The sequence below is a fragment of the Rhinoraja longicauda genome, chromosome 4 (assembly GCF_053455715.1).
Source record: "Rhinoraja longicauda isolate Sanriku21f chromosome 4, sRhiLon1.1, whole genome shotgun sequence".
Classification (NCBI taxonomy): Eukaryota; Metazoa; Chordata; class Chondrichthyes; order Rajiformes; family Arhynchobatidae; genus Rhinoraja; species Rhinoraja longicauda.
The window spans coordinates 86021756-86037154 of NC_135956.1; the positions used below are offsets into that span (position 1 = coordinate 86021756).

The 15399-nt window shown below is 45.4% G+C and overlaps 1 protein-coding gene across 28 annotated transcripts in view; it reads left to right on the forward strand.

Moving 5' to 3' along the window:
• The window catches only part of clasp2 (cytoplasmic linker associated protein 2), a 278703-nt gene that overhangs the window by 1300 nt on the left and 262004 nt on the right, over positions 1-15399 (forward strand). The gene's annotated exons all lie outside the window — the stretch shown is intronic.

Below are 15399 nucleotides of genomic sequence, written 5' to 3' on the forward strand. Positions count from 1 at the left end.
GACCCAGAATCGGTTCTCCAAAGCTACAAAACCTATCGAGTCGTCACTGGAAAACACAAAATCATGCTCACGGTTACTTAGAAACGTTTCCACTCGTGGGAGAGTCCAGGGCCAGAGAGCAGAGCCTCAGGGTAAAAGGACATGCCTTTTAGAAAGGAGATAAAGCGGAATTTCTTTAGTCAGAGGGTGGTGAGCCTGTGGAATTCATCGCAACAGAGTGCTATGGAGGCCGTCATTGGGTATTTTTAAAGGTGAGATAGACAGATTCTTGATTGGTAAGGGTGTCAAAGGTTATGGGGAGAAGGCAGGAGGGTGAGAGGGAAAGATAGAGCAACCATGATTGAGTAGCAGTGTAGCCCTGATGGGCCGAATGGCCTAATTCTGCCCCTATGACTTATGAAAATGCAAGTTTGTCCTTAATACTATTCTGTGTATGTATGTATGAAACACTGTTTTCCCAGATTCAGTGTTGCAGATCAAAATAGAGACTGCAATCTGTAATGATTTTTTTTGCAAGATAAATCTTAAGTGATGCTCCTGGAGTGTCGATGGAAAATGATACCTTGGAGACCACATTTAGAACTAAGTGACCAGCTAAACTTGAGATGCAGAATCCAGCTGAGTATCTTAAAGCCTAGACTATGCTTTCCTTGGAATTCTATTTCAAGCTTAAACTATTGCCAAACTTATTTTTGTAGTTAATTATTAAAAACACGACAGCAGAAATGTTAAATATTTTAAAGCACCAGTCCCTCCAAATTACTTTCCATATTTTCCATGTTAATCAAGTCAGAGTTAAACTGGATGAAAACGGGTCCTTTGCCCCAACTTATTCATGCCAACCAAGTTGCCTATCTGAGATGGTCCCATTTGCCAGTGTGTGGCACATATCCCTCTAAATCTTTTCTATCTGTTGTCCAAATATCGTTTAAATGTTGTAATTATATCTGCCTCTACACTTCCATTGACGGGTCATTCCATATACCTGCCAATCTCTTGTGAAGGAAAGCTTGCCCCTCGGGACTCCTTGTATCTTTCCTCACCACCGTAAACTTATGCTCTCTAGTTTTATGCTCGCCTGCACCAGGAAAAAGATTGGGACCATTCATCCTGTCTTGACCCTCAGACCTTGTCAAAGGCTTTATTAAAGTTCATGTAGAAATGTCTACAAAATCATGCTAACTATCCCTAAACAGTCCTTTCTCTTTACAAATGCGGCTATTTCCTTGCTCTCAGAATCCCCTCTTAACTTTCCCACCACTGGTGTTAGCCTCACCAGCTTGTTACCTAGCTTGCCGCTGCAGTCCTTATTAAATAAAGGCACGCCATTAGCCATCCTTCAGTCTTCTGGTACCTCTCTAGTGGCTATTGATAATACAAATCCATTATACAGCCAGGGTCTTAACAATTTCTTCCCTACCATCTCACAATGTCCTAAGATGTGTATAATATATAATTTAAAGGTTTTAATGATGACTAATGAATTAATTGATGAACTCAGTAACATTTAAGAAAATCTTAATGGGAAAGTTTGTGTTTTCAAGAGTTCCAATAACTTGCTTGTACAATAAATCTTGCAAGGCAGCATGATTTGCCTTTAGGCTAATGTAATCCAGAGCTGTCAATGACCTGTGACTCATGGAAAGAACACATAATGTCCAGTAACTAAGTAATAATTACAACATGATGCATTAGTTAGTTGATCAAGGACCCATCCTACTACAGAATCAACTTCAAGCTCCTCCTATTCACGTATAAAGCCCTAAATGGACATTCCCCCCCCCTACATCAAAATCTTCTAACCCACCTCTCTAACTCCAGGTCCCTCAGGTCGGCCGACTTGGGGCTACTCACTATCCCGCGGTCTAGGCTTAAGCTCAGGGGTGACCGCGCTTTTGCGGTTGCAGCTCCTAGACTGTGGAACAGCATCCCTCTCCCCATCAGAACTGCCCCCTCCATCGACTCCTTTAAGTCCAGGCTCAAAACCTATTTCTACTCCCTAGCGTTTGAGGCTCATTGAGGAGGCGCTGTGAACTGTTTGCGTGCTACTGTATGTTTCATTTTTTTTCCTTAGTACCTAATCAGATGTACAGCACTTTGGTCAACGTGGGTTGTTTTTAAATGTGCTATACAAATAAAATTGACTTGACTTGACTTAGAACCAGGAATGGAAGAAAACTTGGTAAGGAGAGAGACCAGTCTAGAAAGAACACTGAAAATCACGTTTGAGACCTTGGCCTTCTATTCAAGTGACCACAGCTCCCATATCATGGTGCTCCATGTACTTCTACAAGATGATATGATATTGAAAATGGCATTTGAGACTTGGAAAAAGTACAATGCCTCGGAAGCAGTCAGAATCCGTTTAATTGCCAAAATGGGGGCAGTAATAGTTCTGTAGTGAATATATAATTTGGTCTCCTTTATTTGAGAGGAGAGCATCTGAGGGAATCTTTGGTCATAATTATGATCATCTTGCAGAAAAGAGGTATCCAGTTGGACTAATTACAGAGGGCTTATCCAAGTACAGTTGAACACCGATTTTCCGGCAACTGATGGTCCGCGCAACCCTATAAACAAGCCGTAATTTATGAGAGCTCGGTTGAAATTCGGTTGAAATTCCCTCGCATATGACATTGCGAGTGGTGAGCGCTCTTTCTGGTCATGTCCCTCCATTGTGAAAGAATCAACTATGCTCTCAACCTTCTCTCCTAACTGTTTCTCAAAGACAATACAGTAAACCCTTGTTTTAATGATGCCCTTATAACAAAGAAATGCTGATGCTGGTTAATACACAAGACTATTAAGGGGTTGGACACGTTAGAGGCAGGAAACATGTTCCCAATGTTGGGGGAGTCCAGAACAAGGGGCCACAGTTTAAGAATATGGGGTAGGCCATTTAGAACTGAGATGAGGAAAAACATTTTCAGTCAGAGATTTGTGAATCTGTGGAATTCTCTGCCTCAGAAGGCAGTGGAGGCCAATTCTCTGGATGCTTTCAAGAGAGAGCTAGATAGAGCTCTTAAAGACAGCAGAGTCAGGGGGAATGGGGAGAAGGCAGGAACGGGGTACTGATTGTGAATGATCAGCCATGATCACATTGAATGGCGGTGCTGGCTCGAAGGGCCGAATGGCCTACTCCTGCACCTATTGTCTATTGTCTAAAATGCTCGAGTAATTCCGCGGGACAGTCAGCATCTCTGGATAGGAATGGGTGACGTTTCGGGTCAAGACCCTTCTTCAGACTACGCCACACATTCCTATCCAGAGATGCTGCCTGTCCTGCTGAGTTACTCCAGCGTTTTGTGTCCATCTTCGGGCCTCAGTAATTGGCTAGTTTCTGTTAAAAGTCCCGCTCTTCTGCAAACGTTTTCAGCTTGTTCAACTCAAGCTAATCTCAGCTCGTATAATCATATACTCAGACCAGGTTATCTTTATTTATTTTAAAGTGCCATGGCAACCCAGCATATGAACTGCTATCTTATAGCTTGGTTACGTAGCGGAAGTGGCGGCGCCTAACGGCTGCGGCTCGCTTGCAGTCTGTTCCTCTTTTTTCCTCTTTTTTTTTGTTGTGTGTCGCGGTGTTGGGATGGTTTTTTTTTTTTTTGGTTGTGTATGTGTGGGGGGTGGTGGGGGGGTGGGGGAAACCTTTCTCTTTTAGGTCTCTTCCTCACGGCGCGGGGTGCGGCTCGGTCGCGGGGCCTTCCATCGCCCGGTGCGGCTCGGCCGCGGGACCTAACATCGCCCGGTGCGGCCCGGCCGCTGGACTTAACAGTGCCCGGTGCGGCTTGGCCGCGGGGCCTTCCATCGCCCGGTGCGGCTCGGCCGCGGGGCCTAACATCGCCCGGTGCGGTTCGGCCGCTGGACTTAACATCGCCCGGCGCGGCTCGGCCGCTGGACTTAACAGTGCCCGGTGCGGCTTGGCCGCGGGGCCTTCCATCGCCCGGTGCGGCTCGGCCGCGGGGCCTAACATCGCTGGTGCGGCTCGGCCGCTGGACTTAACAGTGCCCGGTGCGGCTCGGCCGCGGGGCCTAACATCGCCCGGCGCGGCTCGGCCGCTGGACTTAACAGTGCCCGGGCCGCGGGGCCTAACATCGCCCGGCGCGGCTCGGCCGCGGGACTTTTCATCGCTGGTGCGGCTCGGCCGCTGGACTTAACATCGCCCGGTGCGGCTTGGCTGCGGGGCCTAACATCGCCCGGTGCGGCTCGGCCGCGGGACTTAGCTGCGCACGGCTCGGCCGCGGGACCTTCCACCGCCCGGTTCGGCCGCGAGACGTCTCAGTGCCCGGTGCGACTCGGCCGCGGGGACTGTGCGGGTCGGTCGGGGACGAGCTGTTTGTCCGTGGGCGTGGGGAAGAGAGTGGAAGTTTTGTTGCCTCCATCACAGTGAACGGGTGTTTGGAGTCACTGTGCTGGACGTTTGTGTTGGGGTCATGTGTCTTGTGTTCTTTTTTTGTGTCTGACTGCTATGTAGTTTCGTTCGGTACCTTGGTACCGAATGACAAATAAAGCTCTGTTGAACTGTTGAACGTGCTGCAACATGCAAGGATAGTTTGTTTTTGGATTAAGTAATGAAAGGCAAAAGTGGGTCTAATGCAGGTTTCAGATAAATCCAGTGAGAAGATAGGTGTAAGAATGAGGAATGGAGGGAGAGAAACAGTGTGTCTCTCCTTATCTGTAAATCTCTCAGGTGCTGCCCTTTTCACTGGGCGGCAGCAGCTTGGGTCCCTTCCTGCAATCCTAGATTTGACTGAGCAACATGTCACGTGGGAGTGAATTGAGGGAGTTTAAGAGTTTGGGGATAGACACAAAAAGCTGTAATAACTCAGCAGGTCAGACAGCATCTCTGGAGAAAAGGAATAGGTAATGTTTCCGGTCGAGACCCTTCTTCAGACTGAAGAAGGCTTCGGGTCTGGGGCCTGGCAGACAGCAGTGGTGTTGCAAGGAACCAGATAATGATACTACAATGGCCTAGGTCGGTGCCAGAGACCTGGGTTCAATTCTGACCTCTGGAGCTTTCTCTGCGGAGTTTTTATGTTTACCCTGTGTTTTTCCTCTAGATGTTCTGGATTCCTTCCATATTTCAATGATGTGGTTGGTAGGTTATTTGGACATTGTAAATTTGATCCCAATATTCAGGTGATTGATAGAATCTGGGGGAAATCGATAGTGGCGCAAGAACAATAATCTTAATTGCATTTTATCTTTTAGTGTATCATCATATCATATCATATATATACAGCCGGAAACAGGCCTTTTCGGCCCTCCAAGTCCGTGCCGCCCAGTGATCCCCGTACATTAACACTATCCTACACCCACTAGGGACAATTTTTTATTTTTTTTTTACATTTACCCAGCCAATTAACCTACATACCTGTACGTCTTTGGAGTGTGGGAGGAAACCGAAGATCTCGGAGAAAACCCACGCAGGTCACGGGAAGAACGTACAAACTCCTTACAGTGCAGCACCCGTAGAATTCGAAAGTTGGTGGTGGATGTGGATTTCGTGGTGGGGGGGAGCAGATTCTGTGCTGTACCTCTAACTCTAAATGTGTGTTACAGAAGTCTTGTTTTAAAAAAATTAACCCTGTCACCCCCCCCCCACACACACACACATCTTATGTCCCTTTGTGTGTGCTGTAACATCATGTGCTACAATAAACTCAAATTCAAAAGTTTTCTCTCAATGTAAAATTCAGCTTGTTGGACTTAAAATCATCCAAGAGATTTTATAATTCAAAAAAAGGCTTTCAAATTGTCTGGCTGTAGATATGAGTTGTTCGTTTGTAAAGTTACAATTTAAGAGTTTATGCTGATGAAATACTTTTGATCTAAAATAAAAGTAATTAGCAGCTGTTAAAAATCAAATGTACATGCCATTGAAACTTGTCCTTGGATCTAATACTGTTTGTAATAAAAAAACAAGTTTTGGTTATTTGCTGAACAGGATTTTTCAGTTTTGCTTGTATCTGACCTTGATACACATTTGAAACTGGTGCTTTGATCCACCATGATGACTATTTGCCAGGTCTAATATTCCTGGATGTGGGTAGTCTGGAATTTTGTTTTGAGAGAGGAGGAGCATTAGCAGTTTTGAAGAAAAAATAAGTTGGCATGGAAGAAAATAAAATGCCTTGAAGGACATTTAAAAGAGGATCTATTTATACGAAGTTCAGAGACAGTATGTACTTATCGGACAGAAGACTTGTTTATAACAAATTTGGAAAAAAGTATGGAAATAGTTCAGCTGGAATCAATGTCTATGGTGCACATTATGGTTTGCAGCAAAGCTGCAAAATGTTTCTTCCCAGCCCTTTGTGGAGCTTCTGATACAACACCGCTGCAATGGCTGTGTAGTTGCTGAATCTATTATTTTAGTGATGTAAGCATTTATGTGGGCTGAGTGCTTTGAATTTCCCATAATTATTTATAGCCACATAGCATTTGACTCTCCACTTCCCTTAATTGATCTGTCTCCACACATGATACAGATTATCGACTGTCGTCTATTATAAACCTACCAACTCCCACAGTTATCTGGACTACACTTCCTCCACCCTGCCTTTTGCACCCTCACCCCTATCTCCTCTGTGTCCTGTAGTTCTACTCTTACTCCCTTCCACCCGCCCCCACCCCTAGATGGAAGAAGGACAGAATTTCCCTGGTCCTCTCCTTTCACTCCACAAGCCTCTGCATCCAAAACATCATACTCTGACATTTTCATCACATCCAACGTGATCCCACCACTAGTCGCATCTTCCCAACTCCACCCCTTTCCGCCTTCCACAGAGATTGCTCGCTCCACAACTCCTTTGTTCACTCATTCCTTCCCACCCAAACCCCAGGTACTTTCCCCTGTAACTGCAGGCAATGTATCACCTGCCACCTCCCTTGCCTCCATCCAGGGACCCCGTCAGCCCATCAGGCGATACCGAGGTTCACGTGCACCTCCTCTAACCTCGTCTACTGTATCCTGTGTTCCCGATGTGGTCCACTGTATATTTGTGAGACCAAGCTTAGGCTCGGCGATAGTTTTGCTGAACACTTGCGCTCTGTCCGCCAAGGCCTAATGAATCCCCTGGTTACTAACCATTTTAACTCCCCTTCTCATTCCCATACTGGCCTTTCTGCCCTGGGCCTCCTCCATTGCCACATGCAAGAGCACTTCATATCTTGCTTGAGGAGCTTACAAGCCAACGGTATGAACATTGAATGATCCAATTTTAGGTAATCCCAACCTTGCACCTCACCTGGTCTCCCACCTATTTCTCCCCACCCACCCCACCACTTTCCTCTCTCTGGCTTTACAATCTGCAACTCTTTAAACCTGTCTCACACCTTCCGTCTTTTCTTATCTCTGGCCTTTATTCCACACGTCCATAAGTCACAAGACCAGAATTAGGCCATTCGGCTCATTGAGTCTACTCCGCCATTCAATCATAGCTAATAGATCTGTCCTTCTCAGCCCCGTTCTCCTGCCTTCTCCCCATAACCCTTGACACCCTTACTAATCAAGAATCTGTCAATCGTGTAGGAAAATGGGCACGACCAGGGTTTGAGCCCGGAACCTCCCGTATATTAGGCAATTTACTCCCGAAGCGAGAATCAAACCTCTAGACCAAAGAGCAGACGGCCTGAAGAAGGGTCTCGACCAAAACGTCACCCATTCATTCTCTCCTGAGAGGCTGCCTGACCTGCTGAGTTACTCCAACATTTAGTAATACCTTTGAAGAATCTGTCAATCTCTACTTTAAACATACCCAATCTTGGTCTCCACAGCCAACTGTGGCAATGAATTTCATAGATTCACCACTCTCTAACTAAAGAAATTCCCTTTCATCTTTCTAAAGGTACGTCCTTTGATTCTGAGGCTGTGCCCTCCGCTCCTATACTCTCCTACTAGTGGAAACATCTTCTCCACATTCACTCTATCCAGGTCTTTCATTATTCGGTAAGTTTCAATAAACTCCCCCTCATCCCTCATCCTTCTAAACTCTAGCGAGTTCAGGCACAGGGCCGACAAACGCTCATCATACATTCCAATCAGCTGCCCATTAAACCCCCCCCCTCCTCTCACCTATGTCGACCTGTTACCTGTCACACTTTGTCATGCCTCTTCCCTTTTCCTGCTTTCTTCTCTCCCCCCCCCGCCCGTTACAATCAGTCAGATGAAGGGCCACGACCCTAAATGTTGCCTATCCAGGGATGCTGTCTAACCCGCTGAGTTACTCCAGCACTTTGTGTCCTTTTGTGTTATAACAAGTATCTGCAATTCTTTGTTTCTAGCATTTGACCTTGTGCTTCGAACTTAATGGAGCAAGTGCATCATCTGCCAATTTCCATCCTGCACTCAAATTCACTTGGACCATCTCCCTACCCTTTTTTGATCTCACCATCTCCATCGCAGGAGATAGACTATCGACTGGCATCTATTTTAAACCCACTGATACCCACAGCTATCGAGACTATACTTCTTCCCACCCTGCCTCCTGCAAAGACTCTTATCCCGTTCTCTCAATTCCTCCATCAACGCCACATCTGCGGACAATATCAGGTGTTCCATACCAGGACATCCGAAATGTCCTCATTCTTTAGAGAATGGGGGCTCCAGTGTTATGAATATTGATTTCTCTAACTTCAAATAACCCCTGCATTCCCTCTCTCTATCCCTCCCCCACCCAAGTCGCACCAGCTTCTCGTTTTCATCCAACAAACATCTAATAATGGCCTGTTTCCTTTATCATTGTTACTTTTTGCATATCTTTCATTCATTGTTCTTTGACTGAATATATCATAACTAACAAAACAAAAGACCAAGGAATTACAACCAAAAAATTGAACATAACTAACAGACTCTCGCGAGGTATGGATAGCGACATACCTCTAGTATCCCCCTTCCCTGACTCTCCGTCTGATTGTAATTGATTTTATTAACCAAGTATAAAAACAAAACAAGTATGTAAATCACACGAGGAATTTGATTCGCCATAGTCATACCAAAAAAGCAACAAAACACGCAACCACATAAAAATGTAACATAAACATTCATCACTGCGGCTCCTCCACGTTCCTCACTGTGATGGAAGGCAATAAAGTCTTATCTTCTTTCCTCCTTTTTCTCCCGCGGTCGGGGAGTCGAACCATCCGCAGTCAGGGCAATTGAAGCTCCGGCAGCCGGCGATCGAAGCCCCCACGTTGGGACGATCGAAGTTCCCGTGATCGGGGTGGTCGAAGCTCCTGCGGTTTGGAGCTCCCGAAACCGGTCCCTGAACAGGGAGCACGAGCTCCATGATGTTAAAGTCCGCGGGCTCCCGCGGTTGGAGATTCTGAGGTCAATCCCTGGCAAAGGGACCGCCGGCTCCGAGATGTTAAGTCTGCAGGCTCCTGTGGTTGGAGCTCCCAAGGTCGATCCCCAGCAAGATGCCGCCATCTCCACAATGTTAGGCCGCAGTGTAGACGGAGATACGGTAAGGAAAAAGTCCCATCTCCGTCGAGGAAAGAGATAAAAATAGTTTCCCCCACCCCCCTCCCCGCTCCACCCCCCACACAATACAAAACTAAAGATACACTTAAACAACATTTAACTACAGACTGAGAAAAAAACAGAGAGGAAAGGACAAGACAGACTGTTGACGAGGCAGCCATTGATGAAGGGTCTCGACCCAAATCGTCACTTTTTTTTTTCTCTAGAGGTGCTGCCTGACCCACTGAGTTACTCCAATATTTCTTGCCTATCTTCATTAGATCTTTTTAATGGTCTCTATGTTTTAGAGATGGCCTCCAATACCTATGATGGGTAAGTCTTAAAGCTAAGTTCCTCTAATTATAAGAAGTGCTTTTGTGATAAGAGGAATGGTAACTAGCAGCCTGAAGGGATCTAATGTTAGCTGGGGCTTCTGCCACTTGTTTGCAACAATACATAATAAGTATTTAAACACCCCGTCAACTTAAAAAGGACAAAAATAAACACGATGAAGCCGTGAGCCAAGGAGGTTTCCAAAGATTCCAGCCATCCTGTAACCCCACTCCACTAGGTTGAGAGACTAGGCTGCTGTTTTGGAAACATGAAAGGGGATAGACATTAAGGAAATTTCCCTCTTCGAGTGAACGGGGACATGTGCGTACACCCAGCAGCTGGAAAGATTATTTTAGATGTTGGAGAAACAGGCCCTTCAACCCATTGAGTCCGTGCTGACCGATCACCCCGTACGCTAGTACTTTCCTACACTCGGGACAATTTATAATTTTTACTGAAGGCAATTAATCTACAAACTTGTATGTTTTTGGAGTATGGGAAGAAACTGGAGCACCTGGTGAAAACCCAGAGCAGTTACAGGTAGAAGGTACAAACTTCCTACAGACAGCACCCCCTAGTCAGGATCAAACCCGGGTCTCTGCCGCTGTAAGGCAGCAACTCTACCGCTACGCTGCACCATTTTCTTCGGCATACAAGTTGGATTTGTGCAGGAAGATGTTAACAGATAACTCTCTGGGTATAACAAGATAGCGGGGGGCCTGGCTTGTGGGTAATTAAAAAAGACACAGGGCGGCACGATGGCGCAACAGTAGAGTTGCTGCCTTCCAGTGCTTGCACCACTAGAGGCCTGCGTTCGATGCTGACTACGGGATCTGTCTGTACGGAGTTTGTGCGTTCTCCCCGTGACCGCGTGGGTTTTCTGCCGAGATCTTCAATTTCCTCCCACACTCCAAAGACGTACCGCTTTGTGAGTTAATTGGCTTGGTGTATATACAAATTGTCCCTAGTGTGTGTGGGGATCGCTGGTTGGTGCGGACTCGGTGGGCCGAAGGGCCTGTTTCCACGCTGTATCTCTAAAGTAAACACAATACAATAAAGAAAGCAGTCATCGTTACAAAATAAATTCAGTTCTCCTTTATTATCGACACTTGGTCTTGAGTGGCCCTTTTAATGTGGGAGTCCTGTTTGCAGACTTTCTTCCCCTGAACCTTAACTGTGGCTTGTGTGGTCAGTAGCACCTGGAAAGATCCTTCCCAATTAGAGCCTAATGGTTCCTTTTGAACTTCTTACGTGGACTGGTGGACCTGGGACTATGTTGTGGCTTACCTCTGGTCGGTCCTAAGGTCATATGTGATAGGTGTAGAATTGGGCAACTCAGCCCATCAAGTCTACTCTGCCATTCAATTATGGCTGATCTATCTCCCTCCGAACCTGCCTTCTCCCCATAACCTCTGACATCCATACTAATCAAAAATCTATCTATCTCTGCCTTAAAAATATCCACTGACTTGGTCTCCACAGCCCTCTGTGGTCACCCCATGCAGCCAATACCAGTTGGGAGGCAGAGTTGATGTCTTTTGTCAGGCTAGCGCAATATTCTAAAAAAGCATCACATAAGATTGCAATCAGCTTTTTGCAAGTCTCAGGTTCCTGGCAGTGGTATAGGCCTGTCATTGGTAACTACAATGGGCTCAGCCCTGTCTTTTGTTTGGGAGTGGCCCTATTACTGCATAAGACAAAGGGGAGGGCCTGTGGCTACAGCATTCCCTATTGGTGATATTTAATTGGATAATGTTCAGGAGTCTGTAGATTTCCTTACAAACAGCATTTATAAAGTGACTCAGATCAGGGTAGACAATGTTAGAAGGGACATCCCTTCTTGGGATATAGTTTCTACACAGCACTTCAGGCTGTAGACCATCCAGATCTGATTGCTTCCATCCCATCATCGGGAGAATCTGTCCAAGATGACCAAAACTTCAGAGTACCCTTGATACTTAGGAAGGGAAATATAATCAACTTGTAAACGCTGGAAAGGTCCCGCTGGGCTAGGAGCTCATAATGTGGACAGGGCCATAATTGGTCCTGGGTTAGTCTTTTGACATTGACCCGCTGGGCATATTTTTGGAATCCACGACTTCACTAGTTTTTCGGAACTGGTTTACCAGGAATGAATTTGGTGAGTCAAATATGTCATTAATGGTTGTGGAGCAACTGGTTGTCCAGTCTCTTGTCTCCATAAGTCATTAGAACACATTTTAATACCCTCCTCAATCCTAGTCCACTTTTTTTCTCCTTGAGCAGTTGTCTTCCATTTCTTTCAAGTCTCAACCTAGATCTGAAGTCTCCAGCTTGTAGAGGTGCACTGATCATCAGTAGGGAGAGTAAAATGGCTCCCAATACTCCCAATGTGGCCTGACCAGCGCCTTGTAAAGCCTCAGCATTACATCCTTGCATTTATATTCTAGTCCTCCTGAAATGAACGCTAACATTGCATTTCCAAGAGAATACCAAGAGAATTGGGATGTGTAAGGAAAAAGCAAAATAGAAAAAACAAAACAAAACAATTTTTTCTTTGTTGTAAAAAGTATTTCTGTTTAATAATCTTTCTATAATAGTAGAATATACTCATGATCAGCCTGACATTGTACATGTAGTCCAAGAACTACAGACTGTTGGAAATAATAGTCGTTTTTCACACATGAATGTCGCGCAACGCGTACACGCATTTGGTGTGCATACTTCTTTTTATTGAAAAGTTGCATTACGCGCCAGATTATGAATTTCGATGTAAAATTCTGAATTTTGGTCATCAAAATTCTGAATTTGTAAACTCAAATGTTGGGAGATCTGCTTGTTTAGTATCTTGCCTTCATCGTCTGGTTCCAAGCACCTATTCCCTCCTTGACCCTTGCTGGTGCTACCGTCTCCGTTAAGGAATCTTGTTTGCCCTCCACAGATTCACGTCTTATCTTCTGAACAAATGGGTCTCTTGGTACTGACTGACTTTATCCCTAACCACTGTGCCTCAGTGCCAGGTCCGCTGCCACAGACCTGACAGTATCCACAAGGGGAAACCTATTTTCTTTTCAAGGGCAATGGCCTCAGGTGATTTACTGCACTCTCTGTCTACTCTCTTTTTTGGTGTTCACCCTCAACTCCCTGCCTTCTTCGTCTGAAGAAGGGTCTCGACCCGAAACGTCGCCCATTCCTTCTCTCCTGAGATGCTGCCTGACCTGCTGAGTTACTCCAGCATTTTGTGAATAAATACCTTCGATTTATACCAGCATCTGCAGTTATTTTCTTACACTACTCCCTGCCTGCACCTTTGGCAGTGACCACTGTAATATAACACCTATCCATGACATTCATACCATCTGAGGGTGTTTAGACGCAGCTCCAGTTCTCTTAACACATTCTGTAAGCTGTAGCTGGACACACATGCCACAGGTGTAATGCTCAGGGACACTCAAAATCTCCATGACATCCCACATACTGCAGGAGATCCTTCCGCCAACCTTCCCTCCATCTCTAGTACACTAATACCATAAAACACGATGGAGGAATTGCGCACACAAAACAACAGACCATATCTTAACCTACCATCATATTCTATTCAGCTTCTTCACTGAAGCTTCTTAAGCCAAAGTATCAGCATTGATCTTCAACAAAGCACATCTCCTCAACGTGGCTGACTGCTCCGCTCTACCGTTCTTTCTTATGGGCTGCTTTGTCTCTCAATGAGCCATTCAAATCACTCCTTTTCCTTTAAATCTGGTCAAGAACAGAAACAATTTAGCATTAAGTTACAGAGAAGGTGAGCGTGGGATACATAGGACAAAGGGAATGTTTATGATAGGTTGAGACTAATATTGGTGTGGGAATAAATTGTTTAATTTGTAAAGAAATTTGAAGGGTTGGATATAGCAGGTTAATGTGCCAAGGAAGAGACAGAATGCTTCCATATTTAATGCATTATCCTTCACGATTTTTGTCAGCTGCATTAAGATTCCACCTCCAGAAACAAAATCTACTCTTCTTTCTGCATTTCAAAGGGTTTGTTCCCTTTCCCATCTGCTTTTCTACCCCTACCAAGCACTCCCTGTCCTACGGAACTTTCTTTGGCAATTGCAGGAGACGAAACATTTGTTCCTTCATCTCTTCCTTTTTCACATCAAAGGACATAAATAGTCTTTCTAGGTGAAGCAGCAATTTACTTGCACTTCCAATCTATGTACTGCATTCCACAGGCACAGTGTGATCCTCTGTACTGTGAAGAAACTAAATGCACACTAGTTGCAGAACATTTGTGTTCAGTTAGCAGAGATGACCCTGAGCTTCCCATTGGCTCTCTGACCTCTCTCTCTGTGACTGTCAGTATTTCTATAACGTTGCCCATTCATTGCAAACTTAAGGAGTAGCACCTAATCTTCCAACTGGGCACATCGCAGCCTTGTGATATAAATGTTGAATTTTCCACTCTCTAACTCGTTTTCTTGGTCTATATCAGAATCAGTAATTTCTACTGCCCATGATATTAGTTGTTTTTCTCCCTCTCTGAGTATAATACCACAACATCATGTTTGCAACAAACTACACTTCTTTGTTGCCCCTGCTGCCCACTTAATAATTCATCTCTACAGCAAATCTGGCATCAACCTGTGACGCGTACCTGAGTTGCACAAGGGTTTCATTCCTGAGAACTCTCCCTAAACTTATTTTCCTGGAAGTCAAAAATGACCAATTTCCCCGCAGATAAAAATGCACTGCCTGAAGCAGTTGAACCTCCCCTTCATGAGGTATTCCTTGTTTTCTCTCAGTTCTGCATTGTGTTGTCATCTGTTTTCTCAGCTATCCATGTCTTATTATTCTGCAGACATGTACAAAAATTTCATTTCATCAATGATATCCAAGTTCACCCAAACACTATCTATAATTAAACTAATGGGACCTATGCTGTATCCAGTTGTCAATGAATATTGGACAAATTTTAATATGCTCAAGAGACATTTTGAGGGTAAGTGCAGTACTGAAGCTTTGGCTCAAGAGGTTTTGATGAGGGGACTGAGCAAAGGTTGATTTATTCACAAAATGCTGGAGTAACTCAGCAGGTCAGGCAGCATCTCGGGAGAGAAGGAACGGGTGACGTTTCGGGTCGAGACCCTTCTTCAGACTGATGTCAGGGGGGCGGGACAAAGGAAGGATATAGGTGGAGACAGGAAGATAGAGGGAGATCTGGGAAGGAGATGGGGAAGGGAGGGTCAGAGGAGCTATCTGAAGTTGGAGAAGTCGACGTTCATACCACAGGCGAAATATGAGGTGCTGCTCCTCCAATTTCCGGCGGGCCTCACTATGGCACTGGAGGAGGCCCATGACAGAAAGGTCAGACTGGGAATGGGAGGGTGAGTTAAAGTGCTCGGCCACCGGGAGATCAGTTTTGTTAATGCGGACCGAGCGCAGGTGTTCAGCGAAGCGATCGCCGAGCCTGCGCTTGGTTTCGCCGATATAAATAAGTTGACATCTAGAGCAGCGGATGCAATAGATGAGGTTGGAGGAGATGCAGGTGAACCTTTGTCTCACCTGGAAAGACTGTTTGGGTCCTTGGATGGAGTTGAGGGGGGAGGTAAAGGGACAGGTGTTGC